The 17,741-nt window shown below is 34.9% G+C and overlaps 1 protein-coding gene and 1 pseudogene across 3 annotated transcripts in view; both read left to right on the top strand.

The window, feature by feature from the left end:
* Dpp10 (dipeptidyl peptidase like 10) overlaps positions 1–17,741 on the top strand; it is a 1,656,730-nt gene that overhangs the window by 1,394,720 nt on the left and 244,269 nt on the right.
* LOC120096424 (U2 spliceosomal RNA) lies at positions 2,141–2,304 on the top strand (annotated as a pseudogene).

Here is a 17,741-nt window from a genome sequence, read left to right as displayed (position 1 = left end):
CTTTCTTTGGAAAGAATTCAGCTAACATGTGATTTTATAATTTATCTATATTCTCCAAGATTAGTAAATGCAGCTGTGGTGTACAACATAGCTTTTAAAGAGGAGCATAATTGATTACTAATTGACATGCAGTTTGCAATTTGAGCTTCTTCTACTCCATTTGCATCTCCATTTGCATCTCCTTGTGAATTCCAAATAATGCTCTCAGGTTGGACAGACTTAGTTGCCCTCTCTCTGCCCTCATCTCTTTTTCTCATTTGTTTGGTTTGACTTGACAGCCTTTACTTTTTAGTAGGAACTAGGTGATTTAGCATCTCTCTCTATGTATGCATTTCACTTTGGCATAGAACATTAGTTATCACATGCTATAAGTCACTTCCCAAACTGTTAATGCTATCCATAAATGTTGACAGATAGTGGGCACTGCTTATAATCAACCACGGGGGAATAATTGATGTTGATTGAATCAAATAAATGTGATGTTTACAGAGCTGTGACCTTGTCAGTCAACTTGCATAAAGGAAATCTACGAGATCTATAGAAACAAAAGTCCAGAAAGCCTTGCGTTCTATTCACTTAGAAAAGTAAAATAAGAGCCTGTCCTTTGAATATGATATTCTCAGGTTCTCATGTAGTCCAGGCTGGACTCAAGTTCATTATGTAGTTGAGACTGGCCCTGAATTCCTGACTTCAGGACTTCTTTTTGTCTGAGACAAATTAGTCCTTTACATCAGTGATATTTTCCCCCTCTGCTGAAGCCAAAAGCAATTTCAATAAAAAATAAATATCTAAAGCTGTGAAAAAACATCTTTAACTAATCTCTGGCTCAATGCAGATTTCTCATCATACTTTTCTTGAAGAAGGCTGTTCAACTTTTCATTGAATAAATAAGATCAAGGCAAGGGAACTTTAAAGTGAATTAAGATTTTAGTGGGTCAAAAATCTCTCTTTTCTACCTATATTTAGTGCCACCTCATACCCTCATACAAACACACACACACACACACACACACACACACACACACACACACACACACACACATATATATATATGTGTGTGTATATATATATATATATATATATATATATATATACATACACACAGAATCACTTGGGATTAAATCTATTTCAAATATATTCCAAATTTTAAATTGATGCCTGTAGAAAAATGCTTCCCACAAAAGTAGAAAGAGATGAGTTGGTAACCCCAGTATCCATCTGAAAATCTCAGCACACTGGTACATAGCTGTAATCTCTGGTAAGTTGGAGGCAAGAGAATCCTTGAGATTTACTGACCAGATCCACTAGCTTCATAAGTGAGCTCCAGGCTCAGTGACAGTCAATCTCTCAAAAATATGATAAAATAAATGTGCAACTTGGGAAGACATATAATTGCTACTTTTAGCTTTATAATGCATGCATATACCCATGTGTTCACACCCGTAAACACATGAGCATGGACACAAAGTAAGCTTGCCTTAATGTGCATCTGTAAAGGGCTGCAATCCACCCTGGTATTAAAGACTGTATTTGTGAGAACTGAAATTTTCATCAATGATGTTGATTGAATTGGAAACAGTTTGATTTCTTCCTCCAGTGCACAGTGAACTTTATATTGAATTGTTGCTTACCTAGAATGCATGCAGTTGAATAATTGTAACCATAACATGTTGAGAGGTTTTCCTCATTCTTGTGTGTGGTATGCATGCCTGTGCATATTTGAATGCATGAGATGATAATATGTGTATGCACATGTGTGTATATGAAGTGGAGACACTAGGTTGATCAGGGAATCATTCTTTGTCACTCTTCCACCTTATTCACTGGAGCAGGGTCTCCATCAAACCAGACTCTGCTGATTAGGTAAGTCTTCCCATGCAGCTTGCTCTGCCCTCTTATGGTGGAATCATAGGAAGTCCACTAGACCCACTCCACAATTATGTGAGTTCTGAGTATCTGAACTCCACTTCTCTGCTTGCAGTTGGATCACTGAGCCACTGTGATTATCTCTAGCCCCTGATAATGAGTTTTAATATACCCGTTATACTGAGAAATGTTCATGGTCATTGACTCTGAAATAAGGAATTCAGTCAGAAATTGTATAAAGAAAAAAATCATTAGTTTTTATTTGTCAGTTCAGACCGCTTCTCAGCCTTTTGGCTAAGATCAAGTGTAGTATTTGTCAGTTCAGCTAGCTACAGAAAAACTGTGTTCCATTTTGTCTTTTTATTAATTAACCGTATCCTGAGCACTAAAAGCAATGAGTCATTGGTAAAATGCATCTGTTTTCATATGGCATCATTTTGAGTGTGATCATTTTGTACTCAGCAAACCACAAATTAATTAATCATGTTTTCTAAGGATATACATCTACCACATGGGGTAATATTAAAATTAATTCTTACTTTAATTCATAATAGCTCAATCTATGGAAAACCCATTACATTTTCCTGAAGGAGAAGGATACTATTGTGTGTACTATTTTTCATTTTCTAACCAGTAACTGTTTATATGAAATCTGTTTATAAGTCAAATGCCAAATAGAAGCTCAACATATGAGCATACAGGACTCAGAAAGAAACTCAGTCAGTAAAGTGCTCATTTTGCAAGCATGACGATCTCAGTTCTATCCCTAGTCTATCATGAATCAAATCCAGATGTCTTGATACATGCTTATAATTCCAACATTAACAATGCAGTGACAGGAAGATTGGCTGAAATCTCTGGCTAACCAGTTTATGCAAACTGTTAAGCAACAGGTTTAGTGAGAGACGTCTCAAAAACATGCTGACAACTGCATCGGATGTTAATCTCTGGCCTTGACAATTGTTTGTATCCACTTGTACATATAAACATATACACAGCCAGACACACATGCAAACATACACACATTCACACAGAAACACACTAACACATACACACAAGGAAGAGGAGATAGAGTGAGTGTATTGTTCAAGTTAAAAATACTAGTGAGTTTGTCTGGCATTAGTTTAATTAGCCTCTGAATTTTGAATCATAAATTTTTATGTTTTCATAGTCCAATTTGTCATGCAAAGAATATAGTTGTAGTAAATTGCCCTGTCAATTAGGATTTGTTCTTAGGAATACTGGTACTGGTTAAAAGGGCACATCAGTGGACAACATGATCCCTTGTCTCCTACTCCTGCCCACCTCTGTGAGTGAGTGAGTGAGTGTGTGTGTGTGTGTGTGTATGTGTGTGTGTGTGTGTATGTGTGTGTGTGTGTGTGTACGTGCATGTGTATGTGTGTTTCAACTCAACATATGTATAGTTAGTTAAATTTACCTCAGGACTATGATGTCTTAAAAGATACCCTTTTCAGATTGACAAGTAAGAAGACAATTTTCCCTTTGACACTTGTGTACATAGGCACCGTGCTTAGCAAAGGTTCTTCTGCTAGGAAAATATTGCTTAAGTTGTGGATAGTCACAATATACATTTTCTTTCAGGCAACTTTTATTTCTTCCTCTGGATTGTGTTTGGTAGAAAATAGACTACATAACTGTAAAGTCCTGCTGTGTCTACAAGCAGAATGTGATACAGTTGATCCTTTGCAGCAGCATGCCCACACCCCACAGATCATTTCTAAGGAAGCAGCAGTCTCAGATGGAAACATTTGTTGATTATCTCATGACAACATATTATTTCACTTGTTCCTTTGTAGAGACTATAATTTTGACTAAAAGCCAAATACCTTGAATATGGAATTTGAATCTTAAAACAGCAATTTTTTAAAATCAGAAATGGACTTGCTTCCCATCTAAGTGAATGTGCTGTTGTGATACTAGGTACCATACCTGGCAGTCCATCCCAGGACTTAACGCATGCTCACACACCACTAACTGTTAAACTTTATGTCTAGCTCACAGTATCACAGTTGAAATTGAAATTTTAGTTAAAAATCTCATAGAATTTTATTTATCATATAGCAAAATGAGATTAAGAAAATTTAAGGGAAATGGATAGCATTGGAAAATATATTAAATGAGGTTACTCAAATTCAGAAAGGCAAATACAAAATGTATTTTTAAGCAGGTCCTAGCCTCTAACCCTATGGAGACCAGGAATCTAGGAAGGGGGCCCCAGAAACTGAAGATGAGATTCTATGTGGATACAAGTTAAGAGCATAGAGAAAAAAATGGAAGAGGAAATACCAGGGCCAGGAGTCAACAGGCAAATGGTCTGGGAGTAGCCAAGATAAGTGATCAAAACTGGGTAAGGGGATTAGGGATTTAGCTCAGTGGTAGAGTGCTTGCTTAGCAAGCACAAGGCCCTGAGTTCAGTCCCCAGCTGCAAAAAAAAAAAAAAAAAAAAAAAAAAAAAAAAAAAAAAAACTGGTTAAGAAAATATGTGACAAATATTTGAAAACTTTGCATGGAAACTTATTGATTTAAGAGTTAATTTACACAATAAAAAAATAAAATAAAATGAAGCAATGCCCACTGAGGAAGAAAACCCTACCTCAGAAGATATTTAACTTATTCTTTCATGGACCAGAAAATGCCTTAAAGTTGTTACTGAACGTACTACTCAGTTAAAGGAAAGTATTGCTTTATTAAGTCTCTGTTGTTTATACAAGTGCAATGTGTCATTGATGTGATATTTTGGTGCCATATTTCATAATGCATAACCTTATTGCATAAAGAACTGTGCTCTGTTTTGTATGTCTTAATTGGTTTTAATATATGTAAAAGTCCTTTCTGTATAGATAATTGGTATGCATTCAAATACAGGAAAAGAACAGGGGACAATCCTCTTAATGTATGTAAAAGTCCTTCCTGTATAGATAATTAGTATGCATTCAAAGATAGGAAAAGAACATGGGACAATGTTGAGGCAAAAATTACTCTTATGAATAGTCCTTAGCAGGATGACTTATGACACAAGACCGTACTGTTTCATTGTATCTTTCTTAGGTTCCTTGATTTTCTAGTCCTCTAGTTGTTCTCATGATTTATATTCAAAGAAGACATGGTGTAGTTCCCTATGTCAGAGTGGGCACAATCATTCTCATGGCAATCACATCTGATGGTGGAGCTAGGATTTGCCTATGTTCCTTCTGAAAAAGGATCTTGGAAGTTCATTTCTCCAAATCACAGCTCTGAACATATTTATTCATGGTCATAGTTGACTAATGTCAATGCAACTAACATGGCAATCCTTTACATAACAGGAGAGTGAGGTAGTTTAATTGTTAATCAGACTTTATTACATATCTTTGAGTTCCTGTCTTGAAGACCATTTACAGACAGAAATAGAACTGGCTGACGGACATAGAATTTTTTAGGGCTTACAATTTTATTACATTTATTTATTGTGTGTCTATGTGTGTATTATGTAGTATGTATCACACCATATATGTGCGGCTCATGATTGACTTCAATGTGTTAATATGCTTCTTCTTCCATGAGGTCTCTGGGGCTAAAACTGTCAGCCTTGGTCGTAAGTGCATTCCCCTGCTAAACCACCTCATTAGCCCAAAAGCAGTTTTCACCATTCTTACTCTACTTCAAGTACTATAACCTCAGATGTTGTGGTTTACCATGATTACAGAAAGGATATGAGCATATGCCTAAGAATTCCCCAATAACTCTGATTCAGAATTTCACACTTAAAATACAATAGAGTTCAAAATAACTAAATCAGTTTATCCTATATAATTAGAATTGTAGGTAAGCATAGAATTATTTACAACATGATTTTCCTAACAAAATGACAACAGTGTCCACTATTTTTAAGACATTTATGATACAAGAAGACTCCATAAGTTATGTTCCCTTAAAGTCACTGAATGGCATAAGTGGTTCTTGTTATTAAAGGTAGGATCCTAATCATCCTGCTTCTTTTGCTATGAAACCCAGTGTTCCCATGTCTGCAATGTACTCATTTAAATTTAAATGTAATGTGGTGCTGAGAGGAAGATCCAAGACCATAGCAAGTAGTACCTTAGCCAAGTAATCGAGAAAATTGAATTTTTCCTGAGCAATCTTGTATTATCTCCTTGTTCAGTATCTGGTGGTACTTCCCAAAATTGAATTTCCTATTTTCATTCTTAACTCTCTCAAATTGCTATTCAAGTCTTCAAGTATTTCCTACACTGAGACTAGATTTTTTTCCTGCCTTTGTATATGTCAAGAAAGATAGTTAATACCTGGGTATTCCTTCATGCCTCTTGGTTTTGACTATGATGCATCACTAGATGTTGAAGCCTTACACATGTACCTATATGGTTTCATTTACGATCATCTAAACTGGCCTTTCCTACCCTTTGAATATCATCTCCAAAATTCACACTTGAGAAGTTCATAATTGAATTATCGCAATGAAATACAGAAAGTAGACACACACACACACACACACACACCCACACACACATGGGGGGGTAGATGGACAGACAGACAGAGAAAACAGGAGAGAGGAGGCGAGGTGAAAAGAGGAGAGGAGAGGACAGGAGAGGAGATAAATGAAAAATCACCCTAAAACCTCTCTTAATGATTCAAGAAAGTCTTTGATTTTCTATTATATCCTGTTCATAGTTGTCCTCACTGGACACAAAGGCAACTATTAATTCACATTATTGAGGTACACTGACTGAAATAACTTTCCCATTCCTGTACTCCCATTTCTTCCTTTTTGTCTTTTGAGAACTTCATACAGAAACACTCACTGAACATCACTCTTAATCCCCTCCCCATGAACCCTAATGTTCCTTCTTGTCTCACTCTCCCTCCTTTTCCTTGTCTCTCTCCCTCCATTCCTTCCTCCACCCCTTTCTTGATTCAAGATCTTATATAACCTGTTCTTGACCTCTGTAAGTAGCTCAAGATGATCTTGAATTTCTGAACATTCCATACCACTACCCAAGTGCTGAGAATGCAGGCACAAATCACTACCCCAAGTTACAACGACTGGAAGTGAAAACTGTGGTGTTGTGAATGTGAAGCAAGCATTGGGCATACATAGTATTAATCCCAGTCTTGAAACTTCTTCTTGTCTACTATTATCAGACTTATTCATTTTTTCCTGTTAATTTACTTCTTGTGTAAAGACTGGGGCTTTTGCTAGAGCAAAGGGAAACTTTCTAACTACATCTGACAATAACTGCAACACTAGACTCCAGGAACATGTAAGTTTCTAAGGCTATCTGAAGATAACTCCAGGGACTCAGATATCTATGAACTATTTCTAATTATTTTGATGGTGAAAACTTATATAACAACAGAATAGGCTTTTCAAAAAGTGAGGAAAGAAAACTTGGTTCATGAGAAACAAACTAGCTGATTTGAATAGTGGAAATCACCAATGAGCAAATAACACATAAATGAAAAATTATCTACATTCCATCAGATTATTCATAATCTTGATATTTCTCATTTTATTAACTATTTGAGAAATCTGTACAATGTATTTGATCATATTCACTGCTCCCTGTACTCTGGCCACATCTGCTACTACTCCTATTCCTGTACAACTTTGAATCTGTTTTTTAAAAATCAAGTAAAATTTGTTCTCCTCATATATTCTTAGATATAAGGTCTTTCAATGGAGTGTGTTCATCCCACAAGGTATAATACCTTTGAAGAAAGGTGCAATCTAACAATTGCACCTCTAATCTTAACTAAGACTATGGTACAGTATCCCTCTTCTCCTTCCTTGCTGGAAGAGTGTAAAGATTTTGTGCATATTGTTACAATACTGTGAGCTCATATTGCAACTCAACATTTATGTCCGTAAACCATGTTGCCTTGGTAGTATTCAGCTTTCTCATTTTTATGCAGTCTGAGACCTAAGTCCCTAAAATGGTACGACCACAATTAAGGTGAATCTATTCAACTCAATTAACTTAATCTAGAAATTCCCTCCCAGACACACCCAGAGTCCTGTCTCCTAAATAATTATAGATGCTGCCAAGTTCAGAACATGGATGGGAAACTGGGAAAGGGAATAATATCTGAAATGTAAATAAAAATATCCAAAAATAAAAACAACAAAATATGAAACCTAGAAAATATATATGCCCCTTTCCTTATAGCTTGAGACTTACCACTATCTTAAGAGGAGAAAAAAGTCAGTTCCGAAAGCTATGGCTGCGTTGTCTGCTCAATTCAGTTATTTAGGGAATGATGTGGTTGACATTTTCCATACTTACTTAGTTTGTTTGAGCTTTGAGCAGAATATTTGGCGGCTTCAAGAATGCTGTGCTATTAATATTAACCAGGTTAGTCTAGGCCATGTTCCAGCCTAGATGAATAAACATAAAATGGAAGAAGAAAAAGAGAGTCCATTCCCCCTATATTTGAGTTTCCCACCATCAGAAACCTGTTGAGAATCAGTTGAATATTACTTTCACTACAGGAAAAAGCAGCAGCATTCTCCAGACATTAATGTTACCATTAAAGTAATTGCTTTGTAAAGATCTGTCCCCAGAGTTTCATTTCCTGTTGAACAACAAACCTTTCTCATCACCTTAGTATTCATTTCATTTTTCACAGGCAGTGTATAAAGAACACATTAATCTTTATAGATGTCTGACTGCATTTTTATCCCAAGGTTAGTTATTGTCATATCTTTTCAAACCACAGCCTTTCCCCTTGACAAGAGCTCAACTTTACTGACTTCTTCAATAACTTCTTGGCTTTAAAAGAAAACAGTCTGTTTTATTTGCAGACAGTATCATTAGTAGGAAACTGAGGCAAACAAAATGAAGGCACATGAACCCATATGCACTCAATACTGAGCCCAGGAATCCACAGTTCTCGACATTGACGCTATTGGGCTACATGGTAGTCATGAGTATGATGTTGGAATGAGTTAATTAGAATTGTTAAAATTCACATGTTAGTCCACAATCATTAAAAATAGGTAATTATTTTGGGGAAAAAGGAGGTTCAAAATTTTAAATAATGTTGCAAATGAAACTTTTCATTCTATGATATTTGTGCTTATAATTAAATAGAATGTAATGAGATAGGTATATGCATTAAAGTAGGCCAGATGTATAGAATATTTGTTGCATAAAAGTGGGAGATATATTAATCTTATAAAATAGTGTATGGTGGGAAGGAAAAAGAGACACTACTGAGTTGCTCAGTATTCAGTTAGCATCCAAGAGACCTTCGTTTCAATTATCTACACTGAGTAATCTAGGCATGGTGATATAAGACTCATAGCATATGGTAAATGGAAGCAGGAGTAAGTCTTCAAGGTCCAAAATATCCAAGGTCATCTTTAATTATCTAAGAGAATTTGAAGACCAGCTGGAATATAAGAAACCCTTTATCAAAAATAACTAATTCATTAATACAAACTTTAGAGTTGTATTGCAAAAAAATGGAAATGAATAAATGAGGATGACATTGTCTAACAAAGACTGAAATTACATGGTACTTTAAAATAGACATTAAAATAAGAAATAATTATTAAACAAATTACATTATGCAACTGCAGTAAGAATCAAGCTGTATTTTCATTTCAGATTCTTCATAAAGACTTAATTTTACTTATGTAACATATACACAATGAATATAGGTACCTGTAGAGGCCAGTATTATGTGTCAGATCACCTGGATGAAGAGACAGAGGTAATTGTGAGCTGCCTGATATGGGTGCTGGGACTGTACTCAAGCCATTCCAATCGAACTTATTTACTGAGCCTCCATTCCTGACTTCACTTCAGTTTTCCATTCAAATATAATAATAGAGCAAGATATAATGCTGTATATCTACAATCTTAGTATTTGGGAAGCAAAGAGCATCTTTGTGAGTTTGAAGTCTGCATGGATTACATAGTGCATCACAGACCAGCCAGTGCTACATTTTAAAACTCTTTTTAAAAAAATAAAATAAAATTCTAAAAACCACAACTTAAGAACAAGATTAGGTGTACTAATGAGATTGTGGTATTAAAAAGTCTAAGGATAACTAATCTTGTGATGCTTTCTAACAGAGAGCTACTTGTTTGAAATCAACTAGGAAACAACTTTTAGAAAAACAGTACCAATATTTGAGTTTCCGCTGTTGATGACACATGCACATTTAAAAATCAAAATGGTAAATTGGTTAAGAATGGCATTGCACCATGAAAGATACCTATAAGCCACAATATGAAAAGAATATTTAATTGTCAAGAATAAGAACAACAAAAACTCCCCAGAAGAATAAACAGTTAGTTGGAGGACAAGTAAAAGTAGCAGAGTTATGGACATTATATTGTTGCAGCATGAATTCCAGAGAATGGAGCACAGTCAACACAGGAATATATATTTTTCTCCATGTTTTTGAGAAATTATTCAATGAAATGGAAACAAGATATATAATAGTAAACATGTTTGATTTCTCAAAATCGTCTTTTAAAAAAGCCAGAATTCATTCTCTCTCTCTCTCTCTCTCTCTCTCTCTCTCTCTCTCTCTCTCTCTCTCTCTCTCTCTCTCCCTCTCTCTCTCTCCTGCCATTTATTCATTTATATATATAAATGAATATAGTTTCATTAAGATTATATTTACTTTAATTATATTAATACTTTATATTCCTTTAACTCACGTGAATGTTAATTATCTATTGGAATAGAATGTGATGTTTTTCCAATACAAAATCTGTATATCCCATTAGACATTCCCCACTTCTAAGAACTTTGTTGAAAAAACTAACCAGTTTTAATTCAAATAACTTTAGACTTCTGGTTGAACTCCTTCAACTTAACTTAAGGAAATATTTTGCATATTTTACACTTTAGTCATAATGAAAAAGTTGTCTGAATATATATATTTTTATTAATCATTTTTGTTTACATTTTCACAAATTGCTCCATAAAACACAAGTTGGGACTTAGTCTTCCTACATTGTATATATGTCAGATATTATATGTGAGTTATTAAAGTTGTTGTATTGCTTTGGTAGAAATTTCCTGAGGTGAGCTCCAACTGAGAAGAGCTTCATTTGGAGAGAAAGAGGATTGCACTATAGTCAAATAAGGAGGTCCTGAAGGAAAAGCCACATGGGTCCCTGGGAAACAATATAATTCATTACTTTTGTAGATTTCTAGTGTGTATGGCAGGATTCCACACCAGGTAACACAGACGACACATGTGCCACAATTTACAGAAGCAGGCAGTTGGTAGATAATTTGTAGGTGTTTTGAAGCACGTTTAAATATCTGTAGAGAGGATGGTCTATAAGTCTACAGAAGGGAATGCTTTTGAAGAGTCTCTAGGAAGCTAGGAATTATACCTTACTTTTCAGGGAGGGAGAAGCCTTGCAATTTGTTTGTCTGTAAACCAACATATCTCAAAGAAATGAAGAAGACACCTTTTTGTCAGAACTGCTGTGGTGAAACACCTATTCTTCCTTATTCAGATTGAGGTGGGAGATTTGGAGGAAGATTAACAAAAATACGAATTCCTAGCACTTGAATTTGGTTACCTATAACAGGATAAAACAAATAAATAAAAAAAGAATTCAATGCAATAAATTATAAAAGGTCACCATTCTTTTGTCTTCTTAATGTTTGCCAAAACTGTCCCATCTATTTTCTTTAAAATAATACTTATCTAAAAACTATCCCTGTTTTTGCAACAATACATAATTTTTTACTCAACTTATTGTTCCAAGACATAAGAACCTGGAAATGACAGCAGATGACACTGGACTCCAAATTTGCCTGTGGTAATACAGTTTGCTAAGTTAACAAAGTCATAGAAATATTTCTATATTAAAATTATGACTTCTGAAATTGTATAACTTTTATTAATTTTCTTATTTTACTGTTTCATATACATACATAAAAAAATCTGGTTATTCTTAATACAACCTTTGACTAAATTTTTCTCACTATTTGCAGCTTACTGCCATTGTGTATCCTTTTCTCACTTTTTTGTCTTAGTTGCTTTTGTCCTGTGACCCACTGAGTCTAACAGGGAATTCTATATTACCATAAGATTCTAAGTATCCAAGGAAGATTCTTTGGCTTACCTGTAAGGATACAAAGACAATGATTCTCTTCCAGAAATCACACATAGCCAATAGTACATTAGAGTTTGGTTTGATTTGTGAGTCCCTTCCTAATCCATGCTTGATTGATGGAAGGACTAGGTTTGCACATGCCTGGCTCAAGCAGTGGTCTCTCGTCTAAAATCATGATTACTATAGCCATATCACTACCAAAATGTTACACTTCATAGTCCTTCTCACTGTCTTCTGACAATTTTTTTTCTGCCTTGCTAATGTCATCCTCTTATTTGTACTCCTCAGGCTAAGTAGATTTTAGGTTGGGCATTTGTCTTTCACTCTGCCCTAAATTTCTTTCTACATCAATATGCTGGAAGGAAAACTAATTTATAGGAAGTGAGACAATGTTAGAATTTATTTCCGAGTAAATTGAAAGCCTATTTACGTTGTCAGTAATTGACCTTTAAGAGCTGTTCAGGTTATCCAACCACATATTTTCAAATCATGGTAAGTGGGAAATAGTTTAATGTCAATTGATATAGAAGTTGCACATTTGCATTAATTAGTTGAGAAAGGTCTAGCACGTGAAAATATTTTAATACAAAGGGGGACATTTTAAATGAGGGTGTGCTTTGAGTTAGCAATACACCCAACTGAAAGTTACATGTTAAATGAGAATCATTAGGACTATGGCTATCGAAGCAGTTTTTTAGTAGTATATACAAATCCTGGGGTCAATCTCTAACACAACAGAGACATGATAGGGTATACATGATATAGGTATACATATGTAACCTCAACAATTTAAGGTGATCAAGAAATCCAAGGTAATCCTTGGCTACACAAAGAGTTTTGTACTGGTTTAGGCTACCCAAGACAAGTTTCTTTTAAAAACAATTAATCATACAAAAAGTACATTTGAACATCTTTGAAGTCAATTTGCCCCTGACAATGAGTATCTTGTACTTGGGAAAAAATGTTCCCAAGATTTGTCGTTTCTATGATTTGAGTCATTGGCTCACCAATTTTGTTAAAACACACATGGCATATGAGATATTGTTATTCAAAAGGTCACAGTAGGAGTTTACCTCTTATAGTTTAACAGTGTTGCTAAATATATAACAAAATTTGTTCACTGTGTTAGAAATACAAAAGAACAAAACACTTTGTGAGACTGTCCAGGACTACTGAAAAAAAATAGGATTTTATTTATAATTGTAACATTATGGCAGCATTACAGACAAGCAGCTTTGATAGCATAATGTCTTGATGACACAATTGGTCATTGCCATAACAAAACCTGACATTATGACAATACAATAATCCATTGTTTAGGCACAATACAGCACTGTGATGGAACAATAGTACTTTGTTATGGCAAAATACTATATTTTTGTGTTATAGAAGTTCACTCTGATGGCACAGTGGTGCACTATGATTGGAAAATAGATGACTTTAGTCACTCAAAAGAGTGCTGTGATGGTACAGAAGACAACTATAATGGAAAATTAGGACATTGTGATGGCACAACAAGTTTATTGTGATCTCACAATGGGACATAGTAATGACACAATAGGGAACTTTAATGGCACTCTAAAGCACTATGATTCCAAAACATAGTACTATGATGTGAAAGTAAAGCACTATAATAGCCTACAAGAACTCAAACACTGTGATATCAAAATTGTGGTGCTGAGATTTATGATGTCACAACAGAGCATAATGATGTCACAACAGGGTAGAGTGATATTACAATAGGGGTCTGTGATGCAAAAATATGGCATTCTAATGGTACAAGAGTATGGTGATGTTTAAAAATGGTATTGTGATGGTATAATATAGTACTGTGAAGCATTATGTAGCACTATAATGTTACAACAGAGCTTCTTAGACCATAGTCATGGCATGCTAGGTCATTATAATGACACAAAGAGGAAATAGCATAACACACACTGTGATGATACAATAGAGCTCTGTAATAGCATAGTATAACATTGGACACAACAGTGTCATGGCACAAGAATTCATTGGGGTGACACAACAGGGCACTCTGAAGTCACAATTGCAGACAGGGATGATAGGACATTGTGGTGGCACAACAGACCACTTTGAAAGCATAGCGTTGTACCACAAAGCTGTGCAATAGAACAATAGTGCACAGTAACAGTAGAACACTGTTGAGCACATGGAGGCACAACTGGGTACTGTGCTGGCATAATAAACCACTGTAAACACATTAGAATACTGTGATAACACAGGAGATCACCATCTGCCACAACAGGACACTGTTATGGCAAAATAAGATATGATAATGGCACAAAAGTGTACTGTGTTGGTTCAACAGAACATTGTTATGGTAGAATGCAGCACTGTACTGATATATTAAGCCATTGAAAAGGCACATACGGCATTATGATCTCAGTGGATGCACAGTGATGGCAAAATTGAATGTTGTAGTGGCTAAAAATAATGTTCACTGATAGCATAATATGGCATTTTATTGGCATAATAGAGTGATGCTATTGTGTAATATGGCATTGTAATTGTATAAGATAGCACTATGATAGTGCAGTTATTCATTGTGAAAAAATAGTGTGGTGCTACAAAAGCACAGGAAGACATTGTAGTGGTACAATAACACATCATTATAGTACTGTATTGTCATTTTAGGGCACTGTGAAGACAAAGTAATACTCACGCTAATGGTAAAAGTGACTACTATGATAGCACAAATAAAGTTCTTAAAAATAATATAAGGCATTGCAACGATGAAATTTGGCATATTGATGCTATCAAAAAACCACTGTTATGGCACAATAGGACATTGATATGTCATTTTTGAGCATCATGATAGCACAATAGAACAGATCACAATACTCTAATGGGTTGGTCTGATGCTGCTTGTATTCTAATGCTAAATACTGTCTCCTCAAGATATGATTGCTCCATGACAAGCAGATCCTCATGTAATCAATTGATGCCATGTGAACCTTCTTCCCATTTAACTGGTCAATAAAAGGTCAGAGCCAGTGATTGGGCAGTGGAGAGGGAGAGGTAGGACTGGAGATTTGAATGAAGGGGTTGCAGATAGAGAATAATAGAGGAGAGAAGACAGAGAAGGAAGAAGTCATCATGGTCCATTGCTGCATGGCCAGAATAAACAGTAGGTAACAAGGTACTTTACAGCTGGGAAATAAATTAGTATAATCCTAGACCTACCCAATCTAGGCATATGGCTTTTAGGTAAAATACCTGGATTATGTACCTTTTATATGGGATTGTTAGGATTAGAAATTTCTACTCAACATAGTATCATGATGTAACACTTTGCAATGGCAAAGGAGAGCATGGTGGCAATAAAAAGAAAACAAATGACAATGCAATTGACCAGTGTCACAGCACATCACAACTGGTCATACTGAGAACTTTAAGGAATTATTGGGCAGTATGATGTCGACAACAAACTAAGGCACAAACATGGAAAATTAGAGGACTATGATATATGAACAAAAAATGTGATAATACAACAGGGCGCTGTGATGTCATCTAGGGAAATGTGATGACACAATAAAATAGTATGGAAACTCAATTAAACATTGTTATAATACAATATACCATTGTGTTGGCAAAACAAAGCATGGCCACAGTTTTTAAAAAGAAAGCATATTTAATAGCACAATGAGTCACAGACATGGATCAATAGAAAACTTTATTGATACAATAGAGAAATTGAAGGCCTGACTAGACATTGTGATGACCATAAAGTAAATGTGACTGCACAAGTCACTATATGTCCTAAGACAATTGGTTTAAACAATTAGTATTTTCATGGCACAACAGAATGCAGTAAAGGTATAATTGAGTATTTTTATAACATAATAGGGCCATGTCTTTCTCTAATAAGGGACTGCAATGATTTGATAAAACATTATAATATATGGCATAACTAAGTAATGTTGTAGCATACTACGTATACTGTGATGTCACAATAGAACATGGTAATGATGTAACAGCATTGTGATGGTAAAACATTATACTATGATGTCACAATAAAGCAATGTGATATCACAGTAGGAAATTCTGTTGTCAAAACCTAGTACTGTGAATTTAGGTCCCTGTTTTTGTGTTATTGTTTTGGTAAAATAAGACATTATAATCATGCAAAAGGGGAGGATGATGATAATTTAGTGTATTTGGTTGGTAAAACTAACTCTACATTATACATTGTTGTGTATGTATACATGCATTAGTATGTACTATAATATATATTACTATACTGTTACATTAATTGATATTGTGCTACAAATGGCAATGAATACAATACTGTGACATGGGGCATTGTGATATTAAAAGAGGTCACAATGATGACATAATCGGGCACAGATGCACTCTTAATACAGCATTGTGATATCAGAGGGTGGGATTCACATAACAAAATAGGATACTTTTCAGGAAAAATATTCCTCTGTGATATCACAATAGAACCCTGGGATGACACAGAGGATGAAATTAACTTATGTTATGCTGTGATGTCTAAGAAGGCATTATATTGTCACAATGCAGTGCAGGAATTATATGATGATATTGTTTTATAACACTACAACACTGTTGTCACAGTAGGGCACTCTGATGACACAATGTGGAAGTTTTATATTAAAATACAACACTATGATGTCACCGTAGTGCAACCACTATAATAATATCATAGTACACTTTGATGACACTGAGATTTGTGTCAGCAGATCATTTTGATGCCACCAAAGGATACTGTGAGGTCAAAACACAGTACTGTGATTTTAAGTAGCTCTTTCTTCGTCACTGTTATGGTAAAAGAGGACATTGCAATCATCTAACATGGAATGACAACAAACCAGGACATTTTGTTACTTCAATAAAAGACAAGGTACTAAATGATAGTATTTTGGCATATGTGATATTTATAAAGGCATAACTAGATATTTTCCTGAAATGACAGTAGAATGGGGTCGCACAACAGAACAATGTTATGTCACAATAACAGGATACAGGAATTACATAATAGATTACCGGTTTGTAACCCTACAAAATTATGATGTTATTTTATTTTGACATGACAATAGAATACAGGATTGTCACTAGGGTAGTGTTAAGTAGTGATCTTAGACTGTGATTTCACAATAGGGTACAGATTTGTCAAAGTAGAACATAGAATTGTTACAAAGGGGCACTGTAATGACACTGTAATATTAAGTCACAATATAATGTGATGTCACAATAGAGCACTGTGGTGTCACATACAATACTGTGATGTCACAACAAGACATCATCATAGCATAATAGGACACTGTGATATCACAAACCACACTATGATGTTACAATGAGTCAGTGTGATGTAACAACAGTGCAATGTTATATCAAAATATATTGTGTCACCACAATGGGGCACTGTGATGTTGCAAATAGAACACTGTTTTCATAATAGGACACTGTGATGTTATAGATCACTATGATGACAGAATGGGTTACTGTTCTGACACAAAACAAAACTGTGATATCATAGTAGACTATTATGATATCACAATAAAGCACTTTGATGACACAATAAGACACCATCATGTCAAAATTATTGTGAAATTGTGATTTCACAATAGGGCACTCATGTCATAATGGAATACTGTGATGTTATAATATGGTACTGTGATTGCATAATATGGTAGGGTTTTATGTTATAATACAACATTGTGATGTCTCAATCAAACACAATCAGTGAGATATATAAGCAAAGTAATTTGATGTCAC

The sequence above is a fragment of the Rattus norvegicus genome, chromosome 13, assembly GCF_021556685.1.
Source record: "Rattus norvegicus strain SHRSP/BbbUtx chromosome 13, alternate assembly SHRSP_T2T, whole genome shotgun sequence".
NCBI lineage: Eukaryota > Metazoa > Chordata > Mammalia > Rodentia > Muridae > Rattus > Rattus norvegicus.
Note: the sequence above shows the minus strand (reverse complement) of the source record. Positions and strands in the feature narration are given on the sequence as shown.